The sequence below is a fragment of the Melopsittacus undulatus genome, chromosome 8 (genome assembly GCF_012275295.1).
Source record: "Melopsittacus undulatus isolate bMelUnd1 chromosome 8, bMelUnd1.mat.Z, whole genome shotgun sequence".
NCBI lineage: Eukaryota > Metazoa > Chordata > Aves > Psittaciformes > Psittaculidae > Melopsittacus > Melopsittacus undulatus.
In genome coordinates this window covers 46,215,267-46,237,795 of record NC_047534.1, presented here as the reverse complement: position 1 = coordinate 46,237,795, position 22,529 = coordinate 46,215,267, and the positions used below count along the sequence as shown (strand labels likewise).

Here is a 22,529-nt window from a genome sequence, read left to right as displayed (position 1 = left end):
GACACTCAGCCCCATGTACATGCAAATTAACACTTAGAGTGCAATACATTGTCAGAGCTAATAGGTGCTGTGTCTCTACTGTATATTTCAAAAAGCAAAGTGTCATCACCCTTGATCTGCTGTAAAAATGGAAGCTTCCTCCTTGGCTTTGAATCCATTTCTGTCTTCTAGATGGAGCACCAGAGCCTCAGTCAAGCTGGGGTGGTTCACTCTGTGTGCTGCCCTTTCTGTGGAAGACACAGCATTCCCTGCTAAAACAGTTCTTGAGTCATGCAACACTGACAAAGCAGAGTTGAGCAACTTCATTTATTTTTCTCTGTTCAGCACAGACAGTAATGCTAATGCTGATGTGAATTTGTGGAACTAAGAGCAAGACCCAGCTCCATGTCCCAGTTACTGTGTATTTCTTAGGGGATTAAAGTTTTTTTCATTTCTGAAAATTGATAGTGGAAAAGTGTCAAACTGATAAATTGTGATTCTTCTGGGTCCATTCTGTGCTATGTCAAGACATGCCAATTTCCATGCTATTGGGACTAAGAAGAGAAACCCTTTTTTATTTAACTGGAAACACTTAAGATGTTTCTATCCTGCCCTTTATACTGTGAAATATCACAGTATTTTTTTTATTAACTTTCACAACACTTTTCTGAACCCATTTTGTGAGCCCATTTACACATACAACACTGAGATGTGGAGGGACTATGTGGCTTTTACAAGATTATGTATGACAAATTTTGTTGCAAATAACAGAAAATAAAAATACAAGAAAATAAAAATAACATAAATAATCTTGGGTTTTTTGCTTCCAAGGCTAGATCTCCGGTTTTGGACCAGCTTAATAGTTTTAGTTGTTGCTAACATAAATGAGAGAATAAAAGCTTTGAATTCTCATGACTATATTTAACCATTTTGCATCTTTCTTGTTTCCAAAACTGTCAGAGTCTCATTTTACTATAGCTCTTCCTTAGGATCTCATGCATATCAGAAACTGTGGGATCAAAAAAGTGTTTCAGATGTCCACCAAAATGTCCTTAGCATTCAAAATTATTTCCAGATCTTGTGTTTCGCAACAACTCTTTATAAAACCGTGTGTATTTACTTTGCTGGAAAGTTACCCAAATAAAAATATTGCATTTCCAGTTCTGGTCTCTGGGGCTTTAATCCACTGAGAAACTTAAGCAAGTATTCACTGATCGTGGGATAATATTTCTATCAGATGCTAGTAGTATTTATTGCATAATTTTATGAATTTTGATCCATTTTTGTATAATTTGATGTTTCTAAAGCATTTTTTGCCTCCATTTTCACTAGGGGAGCCACAAAGATATAAAACCTCCAAACATATGTTCCTATGGGACCTAAAATCTGTAAATAAACAAGCCAAAGTCTGAGCTGTAATCAACACGTCTCTAGCAATGAAGAATGCTAATAATTTTTGTCTCAGAGGACTTAGAGACTAGTGAGTGTTTTCTAAACTTTGCAATTATCCTTAAGATTGATAGGCTTGGAGTTTCATATTTTTATACTGGCTGGTGAAACACGTTAGTGACTCACAATGATTTTACAGGTTTATTTTATTATGATTTTTAGTTTATTTGCAACCCTAGACTCCCTACTTATAGAATCATACAATCCCAGCCTGGGTTGTGTTGGAAGGGACCTTAAAATCACCCAGTTCCAGCCCCCTGCCATGGGCAGGGACACCTTCCACTAGACCAGGTTGCCCAAAGCCCTGTCCAATCTGGCCTTGAACACGGCCAGGGATGGGGCATAACAAAAAGAACATGAACATGTGTGACAGCACCTGCAATACAGCATTTTTGAAATATCAGCATGCAACTCTGTGCATGGGCAGACACGGCCACAGTGTTTTTAACACAGCCAGTCTGGGGTTTTTTTTCGGGAATCTCAGACCAGTACCAGTTCCTGATCCCTCAAGAAAAGGGTCCTTCGGGAAGTGACTCTTGCCAGGGGTGGAAGTGGAGACCAAGCGCCGTAGCTGTTCGGCCAGTCCCATGCCCTCTCTGCAGAAACCCGGTGTTTGACTCGCCGCACCACGGGCATCCCCAGCTCTCAAGGCTTGCCGGTAACGCCTGGAGAAAGAATGCGGCAAGGTTAAACCCATAAAGAGTGGCGCTGGGGGGACTCCCCTCCCTTCCTCACAGGCCAAGGGCCCACGCGATAGCCCCGCTGGACAGGCCGGTAGCCACGTCCCCACGGTGCTGCTGGGGCAGGCGAGCCGGGTGCCGGTGGGTGCCCGGTGTTGGTATTGGTGCCGGTGGCGGCGGGTAACAGTGCCACCTGGTGATGCTCGCCTCCTCCTCCGGCTCTTCACAACGGGTCTAGCCGCGGAAATAGCTCGCTCCCATTCCATGGGGATGTAACTACGCAACGTGTCAAAAGGTACGTCGTTCTGATTTAAAGAACACGAGAAACTTATTAACGGCAAAAGCTCTATCCCGAGTGATGCCATCATGGGTATACCCAGAGAAACACCATTGCTGCAATTCTGATTACAAGTTTGGTGTCTAAAACGGTTGACTCTCCAAAGCGCTGCATGCTTCTCATTCCCACTGGATTCAGATGGAGGGAGATTGTCTCCCACCGGAGGGATGCAGCACCTTGTAGGAAATTTGCGGTCCTGCACATGGCCTATCTCATGATCAGCTCCATTATTTAATATTCTAAAATTTCCCACATACCACCATGATGATGGTTCTATTAAGAATATGTTGAAGCTTATTACAGCATTATCTCTGCACATTAAATAAAATAAAATGTATTCCTTTTTTTCTTGTATTTAAAAAGAAAAAAACAGCATCCCATGTTGAAAAGTAACTGACATAGTTGATTCCTATTCAGCCCTTCTACCTTTCATATTCTTCTTTCATATTGTTTTAGTCACTGTTATCAAATATCACACATTTTAGAAGTTTCTTTGGCTATTGGTTGTGTATTTTTCTGACAAGCTCTGAACATATTCCCCATCTCAGAATCCAATTAGGTATTCAGAACACCCACAAAGGAAGTAAATTAATCTGAGAGAACTGAAAAAGTGAATAATTAAAAGAACTGAAATTAATCATTGTTAATAATACATTTACATGAGTATTTAACAGGACTAATGCAAATTAATCATGTATGTTATATTTATACAAGCTTTCAAATAGGGATGTAAGTTTTTAGTATGATGCTGAGATTCTTACCAGTCGAAGTTCCTGCCAAAAATAATAATACTTAAAAAAAAACAACTCAAAAAACCTAAACACCTTAGGAAAACGTCTTTTCTAAATACAGATTCTAGAATCGGTGGATGAGCTGCTTTATTCTTTGGTTTCTTCTATTTTGATTTTTAAATACCATTTTTTTTCTTTCTTCCCAGGATATGGTAAGATAGCAACGTAAACGAACTTCTCAGTAGGATGCTGGAGGTGAAGATATTCCTAAAAGAGCACATGCTCAATATAGAGTCCTTTTGCAAAATGTGTCTATGCATCAATTCAGCTGGGAGCATGTGAGCCCATTTGTGGGTGTGTGCATGGTTATTCTTGTAGGCATAAACAGATATGGACATCTTCAACCCAGAGAAGCAGGTCTGGTCTAAGACCATGGGTTTGAAAAGCCTTCAAACAGGGAGAAGCCTTTTTTTCAAAACAGAGTGGAGTTAAAGTTGCAAGGGACTACATGTTTACAGGAAGAATGCTGCTATTTGACTTCATGTTGGAGCTGAGCTTCTTCACTTTATCAAAGGAAAGGATAACTGCAGTCCCAGTTACTCATATAGTTGTTCACAGACAAAACCTTGATAATGACCTTTCTTCAGTCTACCATTCAATTATGGCATGACTCAAATCCAAAAGTCAAATTTTCTGTCCCAATTTTTCCTTTGCTTTGTACATTCAGGACACTGAGAACATTGCTTAGGAAGGATCATATCTTCTCATGAGGAATATTTATTTTATTGCTAAAAAGTAAGCATTACACATCTTTTGACACTGGTAGGTTGTTTGGCCTTGGCTTGTGTCTGATGATCCAGTTCTTATGAATAGTCCTTTTCATTTGGGTGTTATAGTTACCCAGTTATTTTTACTTCTACAACTGTTTATATGCTGCTGTCTGTGCCCCTGTTTATCTCCTCATCTCTGATCTTTTCCCTCAGCTCCATTCCTATCAGGTTAGTTTCAGTTGGTGAAGGACCAGAGATACAGGGTCACTTATAATAAGGTTCTTTAGGTCTTAAAAATATAGATTCTTGCAATTTGTAAAAAAAAAAAAAAAAAGGTAAGTGAATAAGGTATTTCTTTCAGATAGAAAAACCCCTTAAGCAGACAACTTGTAAACAGTTTACTCATAAAGAGGAAGCTGATGTCATGGACTTGGGACTCCGTCCTTCTGGGAGTAGACTGCCAGTAAGAAAGAGCAGAGGATCTCAGCAAGATGCAGGTTACTGATTTATGCACCTAACCCACAAGGAATGGAAAAAGTGATTTTGCTTTCTCTGTGTCACTTTGCTATTATAGTGTCCTGTGTTCCTGTAATGACTCCGTCCTTCAGGGAGTATTATTCCAAGGAAGAATACCATTGGGCTCTTTTGCTCTCAGCTCTGGAGTTTGGGTTCTGATAGGTACAGGTGAAAAAGTAGGGATGGGGGCAGGTGCTTATGAGGAAAGAACTGCATTCCCTTGCAGATTTGTCATTTATAATTATTTCATTTAAGTATGCTCACAAATACACAAACACCTAAACTGAACCTGGTTCTTAGGTGGAAAGATGAAACATTAATTTCTTGGGTTATAAACAGAAGTTGCCATGTGTGCTCTCATATGGGTTACAAATAATCTTACTATCAAGTCTTTTCTTACATGCAAAAGTAAAAACCCATTGCACTAAATAGTGGACAGTCCTGCATTTTCCGTATCACAAAACTCCATGAGACCTCTGTCAGAATAAGAGTTTTGAAAGTTCTATGACAAATGCTGACTCTCAGCTGTACTGTTCACAGTAATAATTTACCATGGACTTACAATTCTCCCAAACCATTTGCTCCTTAAAAAAAAAAAGTTTTAATGATCTTAAATGAGATGTCTGTCCCTTTCTCAGTACCTATTGATGGCTTGGCTTCATGAGCTAAGATTTTGGGAAGGGCTTTAACCACTCTTACTTCAAGCACAATGACCAAAGGCAAGTGGGATATGCAAATCTGGTTTGAAAAGGGTGCTTTAGGCAATCAGGGAGTGTCTGACCAGGACTGTCATCTCCTGGGTAATCTCAAGCTACCCATGCCCTGGTCTGCCCGCATGCAAGGTTGAATCTGCTGCTACCCGTGCACCTTGTCACCTGCCAATTCAACCCTCACCTGTCCATACCGACAGGTGAGAGTCAAGCCCTTCCAGCCCGCGCATGCACAGAACTGGTCCCACCCTTTACACCTCAGGTTTAACTGCCAGGCCTGGCGAGCTAGGACGGTGACAGCAAAGTCTGCAGGTCATAGGTTTTGTAAGAGTGCCCTTCTGTTAGATGGCAGACTATACAGGGCTGGATGAGCTCCATCAGCCTGGGTTTGAAGATAGGAGTTCTCCTTCTCCTATGTTCTGAGCAACACTGTCATTTCCTGGGTCAATCTCCAGCAACCGCTACCACAAGCCCACCAAGGTGTTGGCAGTGCTGTCGTATCGCTACGTCAGGGTGTAATTCTGACTTAGAGGCATTCAGTCATAAGCCCACAGATGGTAGCCTCGCACCTGTGGCTCCTCAGCCAAGTGCACACACCAGGGGTCTGAACCTGTGGTTCCTCTCGTACTGAGCAGGATTATTATTGCAACAACACAGCATCAGTAAGGTAAAACTAATCTGTCTCATGACAGTCTAAACCCAGCCATCAGTACCTATACACTCACAGCAACTGAAGATACTTGGTTGTGCATTATTCCTACAAACTAGGGCAAAAAGAGATGCACAGAAGTATTTTTCTTTCCAAACCATCATGCTAGACACTTCTCTTTTATGCTTGTGGAATATTCTCAACAATGCCTTATCCCAACTGGCTTGCCATCAGTCACACCGTAAAGAATTAACAAGCTCAGCCTAAACTAAATGTCTTCCTGAGATGGTTGTTCCACAAATGAATTGGGATACATTGGACAAACAGTGCAAAGAAGCTGGCGATCTGTAGTTGTCTCATAGGTCTTACTGAAAAGTTCAGCTAAGTAGAGGGTTTAGTCTTCAAGGACAGCCAACAACTCAAGAGGACAAACTGGCATCGTTTTAAGCACAGTGTTAATGGTAGGCAACCATCGAAAAAAGGTCAGTTAGCATTAGCATCCAGAAAGCTCAGCAGCTTTGTTGAACAACTTTGGATTACAAAGCTTGTGTAATTTTTCTATGGGTGTTAGCACTTCCTGGCTTTGGTAAGGCAGGAAGTATTGCATAAACAACCCTTATCGTTATATTTTGTTGCTGCCAGTTCCACTGCCAGCAAAAACCAAGAAGTCCCATTGAATTATAAACATAAATATACACAAGAGAGAACGTCTCTCTGAATATAAAGCATAAAATTATGATGCTTTAAATTTTTAAAAATTTGCTTGCCTTATAAATATTTTTAGAGAAAACGTGCAATAAATGTATGGACCTAGTGAAGAAACCAAACCTGAATTGCGTACATCACAAGACATACATTAAGAAAAGTATGTAGGGAATTATAATAGTAGGGTACTAATCGATCTCCCACCTGTGTCATCATTATTATTGGCTGTACACTGACAATGCTTTGTATAAGGTGTTTTATTTCTGTCTCCAAAAGGCTTACAATCCAACACAGACATGGAACAGGTAGGATAAACAGGGAAGGTAAGAGTGAGGAAAAATAGACATAACCAGTCTGCCTATATTCCATCTAACATCCTTCTAAAAATAATGTGAATGCTTTCATTACCTTTCATTGTAGATAAAAATTAATATCTCCATGTGATCAGGACGGAAGCCCATGAGTGGAGGGAGAAAATGCTGACTCTGCAGTGTGCTTTCTTTCAGCAAAAAAATATTCCCAGGCATCTTCACAGGGACAGATGCAGAGGGAATAGAATGAAAAGGTGGTCATTGTCCATAGTGTTATCCTGACCACCCACTAGAAATTTTGAGCGTAATTCAATGTTAATATGTAAGAAGTAATTACAGTGATTCATCTATCACAATGGGAATCTTTCTGAACAGGGCAATGCACCTACGCTTTCAAGAACAGAGAGAAATTTCTTTTCAAACCTAAGGTACTTTACTTTCTTTATAGCTTGCAATGGCACTTCAGTGATGAAAAACCTTATAGTTTTGTGGTGTGGACCTCTCTTCATAGCCACAGAAGGCCCTTTCAACAGCATGTGAGCATTCAGTTCTGAAGAGTACTTGACTTTGATTGAAGGCAAAATCCAGAGTAACTCAAACCTAGTGTGCCTGCATCAGAGCACGTAAGATAAATGACAATGAATGACACAGAGGGAGTAAATCTAGATCTGCTGCCTCTTTGTTCAACCTGCAAAATACATGTTCTTGTGTTTTAGCTGGCCTTGGTTCACTTCCTTCCGCTAACAGCTTACATCACTCAGAAACTGTGCACTGACAATTTCACTTACAAAGCACTTCCTGAAGGCCCCACAGCAAAGTAAGCTATACATCATACTATGAAAGTAGGTACACATAATGCTTTCTTATACAGGAGAGATCCAAATACAAGTTAATTAATGTAGGAAGAATCAGAGCCATGAAATCCAGATCAACTTCTACACAGAGATAAAAGACAAATAACAACATCTGTGCCTTTCTGCAAAGTGGAAGAATTTGGGAGTGATGAAAGACAAAGAGAGTACAAAATGGAGAAATTTTTCAGAGCAAATATATTATTGCATATATTGGAATAAAATTCTTCGAAGTATTCCACAAAGAGCACAACTACCTAAGCTTGATTTCCTGTGCGTCTGTACCCTGGAAACCTCCCTTCACCAGATACTCAGCTCCATATCCAATCTGACTGCACAAGTCCTGGGATAAAGCCGGTTCCAACTATGTCTCAGCCACTCACATTCCCTGACATTATCTCCACAGCACTTCTCTGCCTGCAACAACTGCTTCGGCCAGAGGCAGCATAACCAGTCACTGGTTTCTAGTCAGGAAAGCGATTACTGGCCAGCCAGCATTTGCGTGCTGACTGACTAGCAACAGGCTAAACAGGACTGATCACTGCTGAGCTCTTCATGCAGCCTCTCCATTCTTGGGGGCACTGCTTGGTGTCTCTTTCCTTTTCATTCGAGTTATTTTTTCAAAACCTGTTGGAATTTGACCAGAGAGATTTCTGCCTTTCTTCCTAATTTCAAGTAAACTTCAACAATTTCAGCACCAGCTTCAAGAATTACTAAGGGACACACACATAATGCAACTGCAGAACTTTGTTTCCTGATGACATCCAAATCATTAGGCATGTAAAGACTCTTCAGAGATTAAATTGCTCACCAGCATTGGTACCAAACACCAAGAATAATGGGATCAGTGCTGATACTCTCAATCGTCTTTTGAGTTTGTGATAGGTTCATGATATAAATGATAGGCATAATATAAAACAATGGTAGTGTAACTTTACTGAACCTACTTATTAGAAGGACCATGATGATTTCTCATATGTGAATAGTGTTACTATGAATTATTTTTAATGTAGTCAAGGACAGCTTTTTATAGGGCAATCTTATAACAATGAAGCTGTGTTGCTAGTTACCACCCATACTTTAATGCAGTGGAATAGCTTAGCCTCAGCATGACACAGCAACAAGTTGAACTGATGAAGTCAAGTTTCAGGAAAATTTATACTTTCTGAGCAAGTTAGTTTTAGCATCTCTCTGGACAGGACTTGGGATTTAGATCAGTGAATCTTTGCTAAATATGCCATTTGTTCTCATGTTTGCTGTGGTTTCTCCAAGCATTTGTTCCTCTGAGGAAAACCTCTCTGTCTCCATTGGTTGCTCTACAGTAACTCTCTTTGACAGAGCAAACTGATGAAAATCAGAAAAAGATCTGCTTTTAAAGAGAAGCAGATCTATCTTTTTTCCTCTACTCTTTGCTAAGATTCCTAGCTGCAGTATCTTAGTTATGGTGTTTACAAAGGATGAGTGGTTTTTCAGTATCTTAGTTAAGATCTACAGTGACCGAAGAAGAATAATCAAAGGCAGGATGGAGTTATGGTTATTTTCTAACACTAACATTTCACCAGAGGAAGATCATTCTAGCTTATAGGTAGGATAGATTTGTTTTTTTCAAACAAAGAGCTGAAAAAAGTAGATGACAAGATTGGAATAATTAAGCAGTTCTTAAGAAACCTTTTGAGATAATAGAATAGTAGGCTACAAATTCTGTGTGCTTGGAAAAGGTGGAAGAGCAAGTATTACAGCTTTTCAGAGGATATACAAGAAAAGCCTGCGGGGTGTCTATTTGTAAGGAAAGATGATAGTAAGCAATTTTTTATAGCAAGAACAGAGATGTGGCCAGACAAAAAATGTTCCCACACATCTTCACTTGCAAGAAGCTTTTGAGTGCTGAAGACTAATGGCTAGGTTCTGATTTCACTGGAAACTCTGAAGACTTTTTTTGTTCACATTCCCATCAGAGAATCAGATTGAAGAAGAGAACCTGACAAAAATTTTACATTGATCAGGGTTTGTTTTGCACGCTTTAGGATATTTTGCACATTTTAGGACATATAGACTATGGGAAGTTATTTAATTTTTCTTTTGCCTTTAAGTAACAATACACAAAAATAGGGATTTCCTTCTGAAAGATACTGTGTCAGAAATGTCAGTGTAAGCGGAGCAGATTTACTGAATCTGTGTCCCATTTACTTCTGTGAAATTGTGCTTAAGCTGCTAAAGATGCAGACAACATCAATAACCTCATAAACCAGAGAAACTATCAAGAAAAACAACATGTATTGTTATATAGAACATATATAGTAGTTTAAATATTGTACAGAAAACAATAAAAAATGAAGCATTTCCAGTACGTCACTTTGGTACTCAAGAGAAGTCACTCAAGACAACAGCAGTTATTCAGACTCAGTAGAAAGAAAGAAAACTGTCTTTACTGAAAACAATGTGTAACTAACTTAGGTTGGTTTTTTTTTTGGGGGGGTGGTGTCTGTTTTTTATTATTATGGGGTTTTGTCCTGTTCCATCATTTATCAGCTCAGCAGTACTCAGATTTGAAAGGAAATTTCAATCCATTAAATTTTATCTTGGCTATTTGCTTTTCTTATTTACACTAAACTATTTCACCTAATTCATATCTGTGTTTCCTCTCTCTTGGTTTACTGACACAGTCAAAATCTTGCAATTTTAAAAAATGGGCAAATAAAAACAGGAAGAAGAAAAAAAAGCAGGCAAAGAAATGAGAAGCTCTTTCCATTCCTGTTCAGACCTGATAACCAAAGCTGTTGTGAGTTATGACTTTAAATTACACAACAAAATGAGAGTTGACCAATATTCCTAAGTATCTGAAGAAAGCCTTTACTAAAGTAATTCTTAATTTTCTTCTTTGGTTGCTGTTTGGCTTTTCTAGTGTATCAGAATTCCCATTCATCTACAAATATTTATGCATTCTTGCACCTTGGGCATGGAGACCCCTTCAAACCAGTAGGTAAACATCATAAATTCACCTTTTTTAACTCCCTCTTGATTTGGTGTAAAAACCAACTAAGCATTGAAAAGTGACAGGTTATTTTCTTTTATGTGTGAGAACCCAAAGGTTCAGAAACCTAAATGACATCTTGAAGACTTCAAAATTTAAATCAAGTTGAACCAAATACAAGCCATGAGAAATCAAATGTGTTCTGAACAGATATTTACAGGGTAATAATAAAATAGGAGGAACTGAAGCTTATGCTGATCTATCAAACCTATCTCCAAGTATAATAAAAAAAAAAATTCTAAGAAATTAAATATAGTAATTAAAGTAATTAGAAAAGGTCTAGAATGGAAGGCTGAAGGAATTACCTGAACACTGTAGAAGTCTAGTGAAGTCATAAATCTGAGAATTCCTGTAAACTTTATGTTCAGAAATGGACAAGATTGAGCACAGCAGTCATGAAAATTCCAAAAAGCCTACCCTAGGAATTTACTAGGGCATCAATTTTTAGATACCAACATGAATTTGGAGTTTTGCTGGAAAGTGGATGGTAACATGATTTCTAATTATTTATGAGAATGCATTAGGATTCAAAAGGGAATAACTGATTTTCTACTGAAGGCACTGGAAGCCTTTGGTGATCAAACTTCTAAAAATCAAGGTGTTTATCTTGATTTTAAAGAGTATGAACTCAAAATAATATCTTGTTTGGAGTCTGATCAGAGATGTAACTGATGGTAGAATTATAATGAAATTTCAGAGCATATCCTTTCCACTGGTTCATGCCATAGGCAATAAATCACTAATGCAAACCCCTAATTTTCTTTTTTTCTTTTACACAATGCTATATAGAAATTTAAAAATCCATACACATGAAGAATCTCTTTCTTTGTGCATGGTCTTACTGACATTTTAGCAAAAATATGATTAGGTATTTACAATGGTGATACTGAGATTATGAAATGACAGCAAAATCTATTTACTACATAATTTATTTTACTTGGTGCCAGCAGCTGCTTTGTGTAGTCAGTGATGAAGTCATACAGAATAGAAAAGAAAGAAGAGATCATCTCATGTCTGCTTCCATCCTCCAAAGCTGAATAGATCCTCCCTGCTTGGAATTTTCCAAATGACCCCTATGTGTTTACGGACCTAATTTCCCCATTTTGCAAGACTATCTGGAAACTCTTATGTAGCTTTCTATCACAAAATCTTCAATAACATAAGCGATAGATTTTCTATTTTGCAAAGCTCTTAACAGATGTAATCGTTAAAACTTCTCACCCTCCTTTTCAGTGTTTCCCCAATAGTTACAATCAGCAACAGCATAAAGAGATAATGATAATGGTGTAAATTCCACTAAATTGCCGGATGTTAATGTTATGCAATGTTCCACCGTACATCTATTTATTAGCATGGGAGACCTTTCCTTATTTACCTCAGGCCACTTCCATCAGTTTCTTGGTGAATGCTGTCATTTCTGTAAGGAATTGTCTGCATAGATATTGCATGATTCTGTGTGTCTCTAAATGCTGATTTTTTCCCCTCTTTACCTATTATGCTTGTCACAGGAGTCTCTAGCCTGAAATCAACATAAATGAGTGTGCCTGGCAATATGTGCATGCACAGTCACACAGCCTCATCTGTGAATCCGCAGCAATTAATTATATTTATAGTGAAATATCTGCAGAACATTTGCATGTATGAATTATGTATTGGGTAAAAAGCAGTACACTATGGTTTATGCATTTTTGTTCTCATGAGAGTCCCTTTTTAACTGTAATATATGCTGTAAAGTAAAAAAGATTTTTATTAATTTGTCTATCATTTCAATGATGAAATAGCTTTTTAATTAAAGATATTCTTTTTAGAAGTGTTTTTCAAATAGCTAGTTATCCTGGTTTTACCATTATGTTTTCCAATAAATTTTCCATTACTGTTTAATGTATTATCATTTAATATTAAATTCTTCTAGAAAGCACTAACAAAAACCCAATATCATCAATGAGTACAGGCCAGAGTTTAAGGCAATGAAGTGTGCGTGAAATATAAGCATGATATGATTATCCCTCTTATTATGGTTATTACAATACATAATGAGCAGTGTCAGTCTGTTATCTTATCATTTTATTATTTTGTGAATTCACCCAAGAGTAAAATGTAAATGTAGTAGCTGAGAAGTAATGAGTCAATGGGCTGGGAAGTATGATAAAGAAATAATAAGAAGGTAGTATGCTGCAAAGACTATTCTTAGCTAGACTAATTGTATGCTCTGAAATTAATTATCTGCTACAAATATGACAGGTGGCTAAGTTAGCTGTGAAAGAAAACAGAACAGAATATTCAGAAAACCTTTTTTCTTTGCTAAACAACTTTTGGTGACAATACTGAATTAAAGCTTCATATACTAAAATTAAACTGTGTGAGGCACCTGTTCAGAACTTATTCTTAGTTTTTCACATGCTGTCCTAAACAGGGATGCACCAAAACACAGCTTTAAATTTTTCTTGAATTAGTGCCTGCAGATGGAATGACTAACAGCTTCAGTGTACATCTCTATTTTTCCAAAGAGCAACATAAATTACCTAAGAAATAATGAGAAATCAGATAATCTGTTTAAAAAGTGATAAAATAAATTTGTTTCACAAAAAAAACACCCCAAAACAGAATTTATTTTAAAAACCCTAAATTCTTTCATGATTAAGCCAGAATTCCTTGCATCTCTCTCACATTGTGTAACTAATATATTTACCCCTTGTGCCTGTTTGCTTGTATAGAGCTTTGCAGCCTGGAGGAAGATTCCAAACATTAAAATTGAAATGATATAAATTAAATCTGTGTGAATATTGCTCCCTAAATATTCTAGTTGCTTGCAGATATTGCAGAATTTTGACAGATTAATACAAATCATCAAAAAATAATAATTATTATAGCACTTGAGAAGAATTCTAAGATGAGGTTTCTTTTTTACAAAATCATGGTCAGCATCACCACACACTCCTGTATTCCTTAATTTATTTTGCTGTAGGACAGTACTCAGCCTGGAATTATCTTTGCTCGAAAGGAGGAGGGGGTTATATTATTCTTCAAGGTTCTGTTGCAGGAAACATTAACATTCATTGACCTTGCGGTGGTAATTTGTACTGATGAGCATCATTATATGACTGGTATATTAAAGGAGCCTATTAGCGATAGGAAGCATCCTATGCTATTCAGAGAACTATTACCATTTGAGATGTGGCTGTCATGAAGTGTTCACATACAGAAGACATTTGGAAGAGTGGAAAAACACTAGAATAGTTTGGCTAAGCCATCAGGTTATTATGGCTCACAGGTCAACCTTTTAAAATCAGATCGTATGAAAAATTCACACTGATACCTTCCTGGTAAAGAAATATCACATCTTTCCAATTTTAACCACAGAACTATTTTCTTTTAGTGGATGAGTAAAAATTTAAGAGTGTAGTGAATGAGAAATACACGTTTGGGAGTAGAGAGTCACTCTCTGTTCTGACCATAGAGATGCTGGCCAAAAATAGAACTGTGATTGCAGTATTCTAAATAGAGAGTCACCCTGCAAGCTCTTCTTAGGAGGTGCAACACATCTCATTACCACATTTTGGAAGAAATATGTTGTTAGCAGAGGATTTTCTTCTTGTATTGAGGCCATGAATATAATTATCACTTGATAATTTACAGCATGCCAACTGTTTTACTGCATCTAGTAAGCAGTAAAGCACTATAGGGAACATGAAGTTTGTGGCACCTGCAACTCATTAAGAGGGCACTATCAGAAACAAAATGTTTAGTTATCGTGTAGTGCTTGGATATACGCGAGCAGCATTTAGGATTAATCTGGGGATGCTTGCATAAAGGACCACTGGCAACATAAGATGATTGGGGAGTATATGTTCAGAACAAGGAACATCAAAAGCCTTACCAATTTATGAAGGGAAATTAATTTTCTTCGAAAGTAGAGCATACCTTCTCTGACTTGTCATAAGAAGCTATTTTTCCTAATGGTCTTCTCTATACTCTCTCGCTTCTCATGTTCTGTACACACTTCTACTAATAAAAGTGTTTACTATGTAACCACAGATGAGGGTGCTTAAAATGAATCACTTCACTAATTTAAGTAAACAGATACATAAAACATAAAAGGAAACCTCAGGTTTTATTTCTTAGGAGACTTAAAGTTTCCCTAAGATCGAGTGGTTACCCAGCTGAAACCATATAAATTATTTCAGAAGTGCTACAAAACCTTTTTGTTCCTTGCTCCTTTCAGTATCAGGGACACTGCACGACTCAGCCACTCCCATGCAAGCAATTGAACATGTTTGAGACACTGTATTCAGAGTACAAGTACTAGTTTTATCACATATGCATTGCAAGCACATCCACCAAAGTTGAATCCTGTGTTCTCCAGGACTGTCTGAGAGAAGAGATCACTCAGGAAGGTCATGGAGCCTGTTCCCAGTTGCCCTCTTCATTTGAGGTAACTCACACGCATTCAGGGAATGGACTGAGAATTGTATAAATTGAGCTGGGTACACAGCAGGAGAGGGATCCTTGTGGAAAAGTAACTTTGTAAGATAAGCTACCTTCTCCGAGACTGTCCTGTTGGCACTCAAAATGTCACAGGAAGCTTCAGGATTTAAATGCAGGCAAAATACCAGGCAGTGTAAAGAGGTAAAGAGGAAAGAAAATCTGGAGCAAGGAATGTGGTGATATGGAGACTGGGCTCATAAATGGAAACAGGGATTAATAAGAAGGAAGATTGTCTGAACTAGGGACAAGAAGTTGGTAAGACAAATGGAGGCCTGGGAATCAGTTCACTGAGGGAGAATGACCTCGAGGTAGAAACAACCAAAAACTGATTCCTTCAGCAAGTGAACTGAAAATAGGAAGTAAAGAGAATAGGAAAGTGATAGGACAGCTCAGGCAGGTTTGATAACAGCCAAGAATATAGGCCATTCAGCCTACATACAGAGCCAGAATATACAGCCTATTGAGATAAGACTGACTGGACAATTAGACTGGGACAATGAGCTAGGCTGATTGCTGGGTGAAGACTGAAAATGAGATCTAGAGGAGGGAGATAGGGACCCAAAGTAAAGAAGAATGTGAATGAAGAGGCAGGAGAACAAAGTAGAGCAAAAATCTGAATGAAGAAACTAAAAAGGGAGTAGAGGGTGAGGCAAAAAAAGCCTGGAACATGACAGGTAGTACCAGAAGGACTAGGAAACTGCGGGATTAGTGCCAGAAAGCAACATCAGGAAAAAAAAAGTCTGCCTGAACAAAACCACAAAGGCTAGGCTGAGAAATTAAATGGATTACTTAGATGTCAAAGTACATTGTACTGGGACAAAGAGAGACTGGAACAGCAATAGAAATCAAATATGTGTGTGTACTTTCCTATTACCATTACTGGATGCTCCATACCGGAGCCATTATAAGCCTGAAGGTTTTAAAATCTCATAATTTCTCTCTTATTAGCAACACTTGTTAATCCTACTGAGCTGTTCTCCCACTCTGCCACTGTCCCTTCACCATCTAGTAGCATATAGTAGAACACCCTGCTACTGGCTACAGCAGCTGACATAGCTGAAACAGTGCATCACAAAGTTCAAACATGTGATGGCCACATGCAGAAGGAGTAATGATATGTTGCCCAGGGATAAACCTTTACGTTTTTCTTTGTTTTTTTAAAGAATTCTGAAGTTACATATGGAGGAATCTGAAAAAATTGGTTAAACCCCCATGCAATGGCAACTGGTAAATAGTGTCCCAGACATTTCTGTGCAACTTTTAAATCAGTGATTCTTCAATTCCACATTGGGAACTTTTCTGCTCTTAAGAAAAAAGCAACACTAATGATGAACATTAGAAGCATCTAGTAACATGGAAGATATTAAGCCTTATGTGTGCTGCCTGTAGATAGTTTGTTCATGATTCATAATTGCTCATATTGAATGAGTCATCCTAAAGCAGATCATCAGCGATCTTCCAGCTATTTCCCCTTCCCACCATCAAGGACTTTGTGCTTGATTTAACAAGAGGCTTTAAAAAGTAGCTGGAAAATAGAGAAGACTTTTGTTTTATAAGGATAAGTGCGAGTAGAAATTAATCTTTCTGTAGACTAAGTAACCCACTGTTCAATGGTTTTCTATGCTTTATGCTGAGAAACAAGCGTAGGCCTCCCTTTTCAGAATGAGATGCTCAGTTCACAGCAATATAATTGTACTTCAGCATTCAAGTTGATGCAGGCATGTAGTATACAGCAAGCAGCAATTAGAGTTAAGTGAAAAAAGAAGAGACCCATATTTGTAACTCATGGTTGAAAACTGATCCAATTAAAGTCTGTTAAATTGACCCATTTTATACTACGCTAACCATGAATAGGGCTCTGGATAGAGGTTTTGGGAGTCTGCCAAAGAAGGGACCATTGAGTACACACTTGTACATATTAAGTAGCAAATATCCTATCATGAGACTGAAGGGTATTAGGACCAGTTTTCCAAGAAAAAGACTGAAGCCTAGCTCCCTACCTTTATGTTAGTCAGAGAATATACTTCTTTCCTCCTTACGCATTCATTGCACAGTGCCAAATAACTCTGGACTTGTGAAAACATATGCAAATTCTTACTGAGACTATTTCCTACCAATAAATTCTTCTGATTGTGCTTCTTTCCACACTTTTGTTCCTTTGTCCTTCTTATCAGGAGGCATTGTAAGAAAAAAATACAAAAAAAATAATAGATTGTTAGTTGTTACAGACTGATTACTATGGAGATGTGTTAGCATCTACACAAAGCTGATCAAGACCAGAAAGTCATTTCTGTGGATGTTTTGGGTGGGGTTTTTTTTTTTTGCAAAAATACTGACAAAATCAAAATCAAAAGAGTACGATTTATTATCCTCAATATACTGGATAAAGAATGAACATGCTGGACCAATACTCTGCAAAACTTGCCTTGGAAGAAAACAGCCATTTCACACAATTCTTTTTTGTCCCCCTTCACTTCAATGGGAAGAAAAATAACCATATAAAAATAAGCTTTCACCCCACCCTCCTATATGCAGTTCTGTTTCAATTCTCTTCACTGTTGAAAGAAAAGTCATTATTATAGTAACACTAGGCATCTTGTGAGTTCTATAATTGCACCTGGTGCAATAGGTACAGTTGTCTCCCATAGTGGTGATGCCGCATTTAACTCAGTGAACCAAATTTATTCTGTGTGACTCATGTGTCTTCAGCAGTGTTATAATGGGAGTTAGTCTGTTCCAATAGACTTAGCTGTTTCATAGGAATGCCACATACTTTTATAATTTTAATTAATATTCCAAGACTAAATTCCAGCTCTCAGCCCTCAAGCACTTTCTATTTAATTCACCATTTTTACTGTTACAACACCTTTTTTGATGCAGTCCATCATTCAGGTTACTGTTCTTAACAATGATCTATAAATTCCCCAGTTTCCTAAATAACAATGATAATTTTTCTTAGTTACATCTTAGAGGAAGAGATCTAAAAGCATTTCCCACTTTTTTCGTAGCACAAAGATAAAAGAATTTCTCTCCTTTCTGGCCAAAAATCAGCTTTGAAATTTCTTCCTGACAGTGCCTCAGAAGTCGCACTGCAGCATCTTAACTAGGAATAGAAGTTTTCTGCTATCACAGCAATGAATCAAGACTGCCTGTAACACTTGCTTCACAGCAGCAAAAAACTCTTGAATTGGATTATATGAAATTTATCACCAAACAAAGCAAAGCAGCAATAAAGCTCAGAGCAGCAGAAGAAGATCGCTATTTCAGTGACAGTGCTTTGAATAATTATTTCCTAATTCCCATGTTAATTTCTCTATCTTTACCATTTGGGGTAATAGAATCAGTTTTCACTTCCAGAGGTGTAATCTCTTACCAAACTTGTTAGCTTTATTGTGATTTACAATAGAGAAACCTGAACTTTTTTGACATTAATACAAACAAAACCCCCAAAACCCAGCCACTGGATAGATTCATGAATATCTGCTTCATGTCACAGCTTGGCTTTGCCAATATCCAGGTACAGGGATCCATAGCAAAACTGCTATAAAAGTAAGTCTTTGTTAATATTTGGATACAAGAGAGCAATGAGACAAAACAGAAAAATCAGTATCTGCAACACCCAATCTATTAAGGTTCTTGTGTGTCTCCTTACCAGAACAAATGATCCTCCTTCAAGTAGGTAACACCACCTTTTCTTATCCTCTCCCTCCTCTACCTCCAGAACAGAGAACTGTGATAGATTCCTCTTCTACCCATTTTCTCAATTCTAGGATTGAATGTGTTTAGAACCTGAGATTATCCAAAATCAAAAATCCAGAGCAACATTAACCTAGAAGAATAGCTAGAAGCTACTATGAAGAAAGAGATTTACTGTCCCCCTTTCAGGGACATCCTAACACAAAACCTCAGAGCATTACACCAAAAAGAAGAGAAAACATCAGCTAAGCTAATACTCTGCAGCACAATCTTGAGTTGGTTGCCTACACAGCGTCCCCCAGGCTGCAACCTGGGTGGGCTTGTACTCAGAGGAGCACAGACTGCAGAGCACTGCAAAGGCTTTTCGATCTACTAGCATTGTACTTTAACCACTAATGTAAATCTTTCCAAAACAATATCTGAATTGTGCAATCATAAATGCATAAGCTGTCAAATCTCAGTTGCATTTTTCACTTCAATTGCACGTCTGAAAATTGGGTTTGGATGAAAACATTTACATGTCTAAGTCTAAACTGTGTGCCTCATTGTGCAGTCGTTGAAAATTCCAGCCCCAAATGTCCTTATCACATACACCCTACTGCATACTTTATTCCAACTGCATACCAATAAAATCCTCTGAAGGAAAACTGCAAGAATGAGAACAGCCCACTATGTGTTTGAAAACCAGAAGATTCAGAGATAACCATAACTTCTTCAGTGTCGGGTTGTAAAGGTACATCCCAACACCGGCTCTGCTAATAGCTATTAGGATGGATTATTGTTACAGCTGCTAATAGGCAGCTGGGTTTGAGCATGTGAGTAGCTTTACGATTGGCTGCCATCAGGTTATTACAGCAATTGATAAAATACACCCCTGCGGTGTGGCTGCAGTAACATGAAACTCATTTTTTAGCAATACAGCAGACTACCTCCTACATTCATCTTGTTGCTTTGTAGTTTCAAGGGAGCAAAACAGGACAGAGAACAGGAGGGAAATGCCCAGAGTGTCTGGAAAGCTTCTCATTTTAATCTTTGCATGTACCCAAGAGGTGAACATTAACAAGGGTTGGGGAATGTGTTCTCCTTGGAGTAAATGCTAATTTAAACTTTTGCTGTGATCTGATATGCTTTAAAATGCAGCAAATCCCTTATTTATGAGTATAAAGGCCATGAAAGGGCTTTAGAATCTAACCCTAGGGGGCTCTTCAAGTGCGTGAACCCAGCAATGTTTAACACTTACACTTGAACAGTTGCTTGAAAAAGACAGAGAAAAATACCTGGTAGACTGTCTCTTCTGAACAGTTGAGAAAGCTTCTTGCATGAAATGAACAACACATTTTCTTAAGAAAATGCTTTCTGATACTGTAGCTATTGCTAATGCACTTTGCTATTTAGAATTCACATTTCTAGAACAGAGATGTTACATACATTTTTTATGACATAATCTCTCACATAAATGCAGTTTTTGGAATGCTGACAGGACAATAAAGAAACCGTGCTGTATTTGGGGAATAAATAACATTTCTCGTCATGTCTCATATCAAAAAAGTTATTAAATGTATCCTTTGATTTTTGTGATTTGTTTTTTCACAAGGAATTCCATAACACTGGCAATAAGACATTATAAAAATATATAAAATAAGATGTATTCTAAAAGCTACAAGCAGTTAAAAGGCTGTGTGTTCTACAAATAAGATATGAAATATGTTCCATGAGAAACAAGTATTATAAATTAAATCTGCTAAGCTGATGCAGAGTTAGATAAGGTACCCTGGAATCAATAGTTATACTTACATAAAACTTGTTGAGAAATTGCTCCGTTGACTTATATCTTGCTTTTGAAAGTGTTTGTATTGCTGCTAATGGGACTACAAAAGAATCCTTTCATAAAACTCTGGTGATCCTTTGGGATGATATAAGATACCAGTATGGTGTGTTCCCAGCAGTCTGCCTTCCTTCCTCCCCTCCTCCACTCTCCAAGGTTAGCATCCAGCCTAGCCTCAGTAAAATATATATGCTGAATCTTCATTCCCAGTGTTCACAGCCAGAAAAATTAGCATCAGCTGCCATTGGTCTTGGGTTAAAATAACTTGCCAAATAGTGAATGCAGAGAAACTTGCAGGCTGTTATGCAACAGGTATTTGCTTTCACCCTTTTTGTTCCAATGGACAGTATTTCCTCCAGCACAGGCTGTTGCTGGGACTGGAAAATGCTCAAAACATCCCTCCATGCAGGAAACTCCTGCAGGGCTTGTCTGTAGGCATCCCAAGACTTGTGGTTCCTGACAAACTTCAGTATTAATTAGTGCAGGATTGCTCTGACTCTTCCTGAAATTATGAAGCATACAAGTGCTACCATAGCTGCTTATTTTCATTAGTGCTTCCTTCTTGAAAACTAAGATAAAGCATTCTAATAACACACAAATATGCAGCATATTCAGACACATCTAATTAGAAGCTGCCTCACACTTATTTCTAAAATACCTTGTTAAAAATAAGAAAAGCTTAATTTCTGCCATAAGCCCAGACTATGTGTTACAGGCTGTTTGAAAAAGGAATACCCTTTTCTCCTTCTGCAAGCTATCCAGCTGCTACTATTTCCACCTGAAAGCTTTAGCAAGAGTAGGAGCTACTGGTACCTATTCTTCAGCTTTTTCAACATCTCCAGTAAAGTAAATATTCAGTTCCATGTAAGACCAGCCTCTTTGTGGGCTCAGTCCCTCCTGAGCAAATTTACCAAATCAGCAAGCTATACCTTTCCTCAAACAGAGTGCTTTCACCTGGAGCTCTTCTCTTTTTCCCCTGACAACCTACAAGTGAGGTCACTGATAAGTCACTGAGGACAGCAAGCAGCTCCAAGTCTGTTTGAGAGCTTGGTAACTCTGTCCTAGTTCATAAAACTAGAAACATACACTCCAGTACAATCCAAGAACTGCAGATAGTATCCAAAATGTGATACAGCAGTTTCATTTGCTGAACTAATTAGCAAAACCATCTTCTGTATCATACCCACTAGTAGTGGAAATCAGCTTTTTGGCCAATAAGCATATGCATAATTATATGGAATTAACATTGTACTGACCGATTTCTATGCTGAAAAATATACAGATGTGGAACATGAGGATTACAACACCATGTAAGATTGGTGGTGCAGTGCTTCAGCTATCCTGGCTTAGTCAGAAGTTCATCAGTACTCAGATAATACTTCATCATCTTAGGTAATGATAAAGAGCATCTGGGATGAACAACTGAGGACCTGACCATGAGAAAAAAATTGTAGTAACTTTCCCTGAGTCAGTAGAATGGTTCTGTGTAAGAGAGAAAGTTTAAAAGTTCAAGGTTTAAAACATCTTATAAATTTGTACAGAGACTGAAGATGAAAAGGATAAGGAGATTAGAAAAAAATCCTGATGTTTATACTGCATGGAAAAACCACAAAAATTCATCCTCATTATGCAGTGAAGTGGCAAGCAGAGACTGGTGCTCATTCTGAATATAAGCTGGTTTATCTACATGGCACAGTAAAACAACCATGAAGTTTTATTAGCTAGGTACAATGATAAAGAAGGAAAGCTAACCAGCAGGGGCACAGCACCACCTGTCATCCTGCTTACTGGATGTGAGTTAGCT

At 38.0% G+C, this 22,529-nt stretch overlaps 1 long non-coding RNA gene across 1 annotated transcript; it reads right to left on the bottom strand.

The window, feature by feature from the left end:
- Positions 1–1,556: 1,556 nt before the first annotated feature.
- LOC115947098 (uncharacterized) lies at positions 1,557–21,043 on the bottom strand. The gene is made up of 2 exons (XR_004081058.2): positions 20,695–21,043; positions 1,557–2,093 (listed from the first exon to the last, which is right to left on the bottom strand). It is a non-coding gene; the product is annotated as an uncharacterized lncRNA (long non-coding RNA).
- Between the last annotated feature and the right edge of the window lie 1,486 nt (positions 21,044–22,529).